Here is an 8,076-nt window from a genome sequence, read left to right on the forward strand (position 1 = left end):
AACGAATGATAAAGGGGGCTAAGTTTCATTAAGTTGGTGCATATAGTCGCGATTTGGGCGCCTTGAAAACTGGTCGGTTAATTTTGCTGAAATTTGACATGTATATGGACAAGAATGCGATCTACCTGTTGGCGTAGGCGTTATACCTGGCAAAAATCTAGTTTTTGATTAAATCACGAAAAAGTGGTGTGTTTTTATGGCGCACGCGCTATAAAATGAGTTCTCGCCGGAAGCCGATTCACCCCAGGAGATAATTCACGCGCTAGGCTATTCAAATTTGATTTTAAATAATACATATTGCGATTGTATTCTCAAATTAATTAATAATTTCATCTTGCGTTTAACATACGTTTTAGAAAATATTAACAAAACAAACAAAAACAAACAACCGTTAAATTTTATTGTTGTAAATATGGTAACCTGATTACATATCCACTAGCGTCTATGCATATTTACACATAAAAAATAGTTCGCAAGTAAGCAACAAACAATCAAATTTAAACGCAAATTATTTAACAAAATATATAAATTTGAGCTAGAAATCGAAACTTAAATACAATTTCTGCACTAAAAACACAATACCAATAGTTTTTACAATAACACATTCGACATGTACATGTACTTCCAACAACACGCCAACCGCTATTTTGAAAGCGAATGTGTAGAGTAACATTTCAAACAATAAAGACAAAATGGAACTGGAGTTTAACGTAGTGCGCAAATGGGAAGTGATTAGAGTAAATTATTTTTCAACTTGTCAATCTCCGTAGTATACGTTTAGTTGTGAGATGTTAACGGTTTCCCCCAAAAAACATGCCTTCGCTGCGAAGTCAAAGTGGGTGGGGAACGAGACTGCTTGTGGATTTCGAGTTGCTGGAAGTTTGTAACGAAGCTGCTTTTGTGCAATATTCATCGATTTTGCAAGCTGTGTGTTTGAAGTCGGAGATATATATTGCTGACATTAATGATGTTGTGTACGTTCTTGTGACCCCTGATCTGCATATGAAATTATGATACCAGTGGGAGAGCATCCCGAATCCCACATACTATGTGACATAGTCTGTTTCCTGGTCGAGTGGTTGGTAAGTTTAATCGTTATGCATGCATATTACACATTTTACATTATTTGTGCTATTTTTGACACCCATTTTTCATGCTGATGAACCAACGGTCAGTGCCAGTAGTCCTACTGTCATTGGTCTGTGTGCTTGTTGAAAGTACATGTAGAAAGGGTTGTTTAGCTCCAATAAGCCATGTTGCTATTTTTTGGATAAAATTTCAGTGGGCTTTTTTATCTTTGTGCAGCAACCTCTGCCGCCTCATTTTGTGAAAACATTAGGCGCACACTGTTCATATTGTGGTAAAAGGAGTCGCGCAATGTTCAAAGTGAGAAAAATTGTTGGTGACTATTCAACATTGTGAAAAATTTGTTGCACATTGTTTAAAATTCCTAAAATATCAGTAGCAAACTTTTAAAAATTGTGAAAACAAGTGTCTCGCAATGTTGAAAATTGTGAAATATGAGTCGTGCAATGTTGAAGATTAAAAAAATGAGCCTCGCAATCTTGACAATTATGGAAAAATAAGTTGCACACTTTTCAAAATTGTGAACAAATGAGTTGTGACTGTTGAACATTGTGAAAATAATTAATTGAGCATTGTTCAAATTTGTGAAAATATGAGTCTCAGTAACGACATCAGCAACCATATGCCACTTAGCGTAACAACATCAGCATTAGTCGCTAACTGTTGAGAAATGTGAAAAAATAAGTTGCACGCTTTTTAAAACATTGACCATTTGCATCGCGAATTCCTTTAATTTGTGCAAAAACAGCTATCACTATTAATAATTTAGGAAAAAAAAACAAGTCTATTATAAAAAAGGTTTTCAGTTTAAAGAAATTCATAATTATATTTTATTTAAAGTTGTTAACGGCCATTTCATATGACTATCATATTTTTTTATTATGATATTGTGTGCCTGTCTAATTTGTAATTTGTTCAAGTTGTGCTATAAAAATGTTATTTTAATAATCTTTATTTGACATTTTGTCTCATGTTGGATTATTTGTTATATTTTATTATTATATAAAAATGGCATCGCATGAACCAGTAGTCATAGTATAAGCAACATTGAAGCCTAATATGCATTCATCTATTATTATTTTGGGCACAAATAATTTTACCGTGTGAAGACCCTACATAAAAATGCTGATTTTTTTCTTACTTGGTAACTGGCGACACACATTTTCAAGTCTATTTCATTAAATTTGGCATAGATATTTATAAAATTGGCATCATATGAACCAGTAGTCATAGTATAAGCAACATTGAAGCCTAATATGCATTCATCTATTATTATTTGGGAACAAATAATTTTACCGTGTGAAGACCCTACATAAAAATGCTGATTTTTTTCTTACTTGGTACCTGGCGACACACATTTTCAAGTCTATTTCATTAAATTTGGCATAGATATTTATAAAAATGGTATCCTATGAACCATTAGTCATAGTATAAGCAACATTGAAGCCTAATATGCATTCATCTATTATTATTTGGGCACAAATAATTTTACTGTGTGAAGACCCTACATAAAAATGCAGATTTTTTTCTTACTTGGTACCTGTCGACACACATTTTCAAGTCTATTTCATTAAATTTGGCATAGATATTTATAAGATTGGCATCGTATGAACCAGTAGTCATAGTATAAGCAACATTGAAGCCTAATATGCATTCATCTATTATTATTTGGGCACAAATAATTTTACTGTGTGAAGACCCTACATAAAAATGCTGATTTTTTTCTTACTTGGTACCTGGCAACACACATTTTCAAGTCTATTTCATTAAATTTGGCATAGATATTTATAAGATTGGCATCGTATGAACCAGTAGTCATAGTATAATCAACATTGAAGCCTAATATGCATTCATCTATTATTACTTGGGCACAAATAATTTTACTGTGTGAAGACCCTACATAAAAATGCTGATTTGTTTCTTACTTGGTACCTGGCGACACACATTTTCAAGTCTTTTTCATTAAATTTGGCATAGATATTTTAAAAAATGGCATCGTATGAACCAGTAGTCATAGTATAAGCAACATTGAAGCCTAATATGCATTCATCTATTATTATTTGGGCACAAACAATTTTACAGTGTGAAGATCCTACATAAAAATGCAGATTTTTTCTTACTTGGTACCTGGCGACACACATTTTCAAGTCTATTTCATTAAATTTGGCATAGATATTTATAAAATTGGCATCGTATGAACCAGTAGTCATAGTATAAGCAACATTGAAGCCTAATATGCATTCATCTATTATAACTTGGGCACAAATAATTTTACTGTGTGAAGACCCTACATAAAAATGCTGATTTTTTTCTTACTTGGTACCTGGCGACACACATTTTCAAGTCTATTTCATTAAATTTGGCATAGATATTTATAAGATTGGCATCGTATGAACCAGTAGTCATATAATAAGCAACATTGAAGCCTAATATGCATTCATCTATTATACTTTGGGCACAAATAATTTTACTGTGTGAAGACCCTACATAAAAATGCTGACTTTTTTCTTACTTGGTACCTGGCGACACACATTTTCAAGTCTATTTCATTAAATTTGGCATAGATATTTATAAAATTGGCATCGTATGAACCAGTAGTCATAGTATAAGCAACATTGAAGCCTAATATGCATTCATCTATTATTATTTGGCAACAAATAATTTTACCGTGTGAAGACCCTACATAAAAATGCTGATTTTTTTCTTACTTGGTACCTGGCGACACACATTTTCAAGTCTATTTCATTAAATTTGGCATAGATATTTATAAAAATGGTATCGTATGAACCATTAGTCATAGTATAAGCAACATTGAAGCCTAGTATGCATTCATCTATTATTATTTGGGCACAAATAATTTTACTGTGTGAAGACCCTACATAAAAATGCAGATTTTTTTCTTACTTGGTACCTGTCGACACACATTTTCAAGTCTATTTCATTAAATTTGGCATAGATATTTATAAGATTGGCATCGTATGAACCAGTAGTCATAGTATAAGCAACATTGAAGCCTAATATGCATTCATCTATTATTATTTGGGCACAAATAATTTTACTGTGTGAAGACCCTACATAAAAATGCTGATTTTTTTCTTACTTGGTACCTGGCAACACACATTTTCAAGTCTATTTCATTAAATTTGGCATAGATATTTATAAGATTGGCATCGTATGAACCAGTAGTCATAGTATAAGCAACATTGAAGCCTAATATGCATTCATCTATTATTATTTGGGCACAAATAATTTTACTGTGTGAAGACCCTACATAAAAATGCTGATTTTTTTCTTACTTGGTACCTGGCGACACACATTTTCAAGTCTTTTTCATTAAATTTGGCATAGATATTTTAAAAAATGGCATCGTATGAACCAGTAGTCATAGTATAAGCAACATTGAAGCCTAATATGCATTCATCTATTATTATTTGGGCACAAACAATTTTGCCGTGTGAAGATCCTACATAAAAATGCAGATTTTTTCTTACTTGGTACCTGGCGACACACATTTTCAAGTCTATTTCATTAAATTTGGCATAGATATTTATAAAATTGGCATCGTATCCTGTACGAAAAAGTTTGGGCTGACTGTAACCAGATTATGTGCAGAATAAAATACACAAAATCTGTATAGAACCTGTGCAGAAAATATTTGGTGTCCATTAAAAATGAGTTGAAGCAGATTTCTATTTATAGATTTTTTCAATATAAACAAAGAACGAATTCTGTACAGATTTTACGAATTATTTAAATTAAGCAGAATTTTTTAGGGGCAGAAAAAAACCTGGGCATAATTAAATGTGGGGTGAACCAAAATGTGAGAATGGGATTCTGTGCAAAATAAAATCTGTACACAAAATAAAATCTGTACACACAAAAAATTCTGTACAGAAAAATGTAGCAAAATGTAAAGCAAAATATATAGACTGTAAATATTAAACATTTTTATTTAATGATATTATGACATGTTTATATATATATAAGAAAAGTAACAAATACTGACAGTCAATAAAATAAAATAATTTACTCTTACACATCCCGTTAAGAAATAAATCCCTAAATACAACACACATTATTGTATCACTGTTATATGACATAAAAGCACAGTAAATAAAGTAAGTTTATGTTTTAAGAAATTACAGTTATTATATTGAGATGAAAATCCCTTTTTCTTCATTTGCCTGAACTAGACCCTGGTGAGGTACCATCACTCTGTGACTGCACTTAACTGAGCCAGTGGTCGTTGTCAGGGGAAAGTTGCTACACAATCTTTTTTGATAGTTGCTGAAAGCAAAAAATACACATAACTATTTTTAAATCATTTTGTTTAGTCAATCTGAATGAAATGATCATATGGGATCTACTAAAATTACAACTTAAATAACGCAACATGGTTCACCAACTTGCTTCTCTTTATATTTTGCTTTTCACATTATAAAATAAATTTGACATTTTTTCAAATGTAGGTCATTTCATAGCGTGTTTTATAAAAAGAGAATTTGTAATGTTGATTTAGTTAAAAACCGCATTATATTAAGTTTTTGCTTCACACCTTTTAAGTGATAACAGCACCATTACTCTGTGACTGCACTTCTGAGGTCGTTGTCAGGGGTAAGTTGCTACACAATCTTTTTTGAAAATCGCTGAAAGCAAAAAAAATACAATTTACTATTTAACAAGGGACAAAATTGTCACAAAACCAGGTTTTCATTGTGAAAAAAAAATCTGATAAAGGGAGAAAACTCAAACTGAACTTTTGAAATGACCAAAAAAAATTAACCCCCTTTGTAAGTTTTTTTTTTTTTTTTTTTTAAATCTATTTTTAGTCGTGGCGACCTTGACATTGGAGATATTGACGTGATTCTTTCGTGGGACACACCGTCCCATGATGGTGAACAAATGTGCCAAATGATTTTAAAATCTCACAATGAATGACATAGTTATGGCCAGGACAAGCTCATTTATGGCCATTTTTGACCTTTGAACTCAAAGTGTGACCTTGACCTTGGAGATATCGACGTAATTATTTCGCGCGACACACCGTCCAATGATGGTGAACAAATGTGCCAAATGATTTTAAAATCTGACGATGAACGACATAGTTATGGCTCGGACAAGCTCATTTATGGCCATTTTTGACCTTTGAACTCAAAGTGTGACCTTGACCTTGGAGATATCGACGTAATTATTTCGCGCGACACACCGTCCAATGATGGTGAACAAATGTGCCAAATGATTTTAAAATCTGACAATGAACGACATAGTTATGGCCCGGACAAGCTTATTCCGCCAGCCAGCCAGCCAGCCCGCCAGCCAGCCAGCCCGCCCGCATTCGCCAATCTAATAACCAGTTTTTTCCTTCGGAAAACCTGGTTAAAAATTACTTTGTTTAGCCAATCTGAATGAAGTGATCATATGGGATCTACTAAAATTACAACTTAAATAATGCAACACCTTTTAAGTGATAACATAGCTTTCGTAAATATGTAATTAAAAAAAAGGCTTTACATTTTGTGGCAGAGTAGTTATTCATAAATAAATCTAAGTATCGGTTACATTGCCCTTTCATTTGGTCACTGATTAGGCAATTGATTGTTACAACTATATGTTGGTTTTGTAAGATAGAGATACCTTTGACTGACTTATGTCTTTTATGTGAACATACTGCAAAGATAATTGGTTTCATCATTTATTTAAAATGTAAATCACCCACCAAAACAGATCTTTGTAACTGTTAAATTATATCATTAAATTAAACATAACATTATAAGATATTACAATGTAAAGAAAAACAATACAAACCTGTTTAACAGTTCAAAGCATTTCCAAAAGGGCCGCTTCATAACTCACTGAATTCCTCTTTTAGAGACTTGTTAATACACAAAATGTTGATTTCCACATTCTAGTTAATTGTTTATGAATGTCCATCAAAGTATTTCAGGATATTGTTAAAACTTCAACTTTAAAAAGTCCCAACATTGCTTTGAAACTACATTTCAGGTCTTGCATGGATCTATGTTTACATGTTCAAATTTGGCTCCCAACCAATCAGAAGAGATTATACACATTCCAGCAAGCCAGTAAAGATAGCCCCAGTTTCACATTACAAGTATCAAGCAGGCAGGATTTGTTTGTTAGGGGTTTATGATTATTTTCAAGTGAACTGTTACAGAGGTGTATACAAGCACTGACATTACAATTTTTCATAGATAGAGTCAGAGGAAGGCAAACTAAACATTTAACCCCAGTGGAAATACATATACCATTAAAGCAAAGCAGTTTTCATAAGTCAGGGGGGGGGGGGGGAGGGGGAATTGAAAAACAATTTTCAATATGTATTCAACCCTAAATCAAGTTTACTGTAAGAACCTTAATTCAAAGATATTTTATGATTATAGTAGATCTACATGTACAAAGGTACAATTAAAAGGTAAATTATCATTACATACTCACATATTTTAATATTATGACATGTAATATATACATGAATGGCAATTATTGTATAAATTGAACTGAACATAAATATTGTTTTTCTTGTATAGGGCAAATGTTTCTCATAATAAACATTTAGAAACTTGAATCAGGAGTCTATTTTTTTTAATTATCTAAGTCCCATTTTGAAATTTTGTTTCAATAGTTTTCTAAGTCCAATATTCTGCCTTGCTTAATACTGCCAAGTACCAAAATTCTGTCTTGCTAAAATGCAGAGTGCTAAAAATCTGTCTTATAAAAATGAAAAGTATAAAAATTCTGTTTGGTATAGTAATATGTACAGATGAAATTCTGCTTCATTGTAATTCTGCTTAAAAAATCTGTACAGTTTTCCAGGCAGATTCTGGGTCTGTGTGCTCTTTGTACAGAATAAATGAATTAATATTCTGGGCAGATTTTGTACAGACTCAGTACAGAATCTGCAAAGAATTTTCGTACAGGATGAACCAGTAGTCATAGAATAAGCATCATTGAAGCCTAATATGCATTCATCTA

At 32.3% G+C, this 8,076-nt stretch overlaps 1 long non-coding RNA gene across 1 annotated transcript; it reads right to left on the reverse strand.

Moving 5' to 3' along the window:
* Window positions 1-5,095: 5,095 nt before the first annotated feature.
* Window positions 5,096-7,300, reverse strand: LOC127871399 (uncharacterized). The gene is made up of 3 exons (XR_008045316.1): window positions 6,892-7,300; window positions 5,642-5,732; window positions 5,096-5,373 (listed from the first exon to the last, which is right to left on the reverse strand). It is a non-coding gene; the product is annotated as an uncharacterized LOC127871399 (long non-coding RNA).
* Window positions 7,301-8,076: the final 776 nt, after the last annotated feature.

The sequence above is a fragment of the Dreissena polymorpha genome, chromosome 3, assembly GCF_020536995.1.
Source record: "Dreissena polymorpha isolate Duluth1 chromosome 3, UMN_Dpol_1.0, whole genome shotgun sequence".
Taxonomy (NCBI): domain Eukaryota; kingdom Metazoa; phylum Mollusca; class Bivalvia; order Myida; family Dreissenidae; genus Dreissena; species Dreissena polymorpha.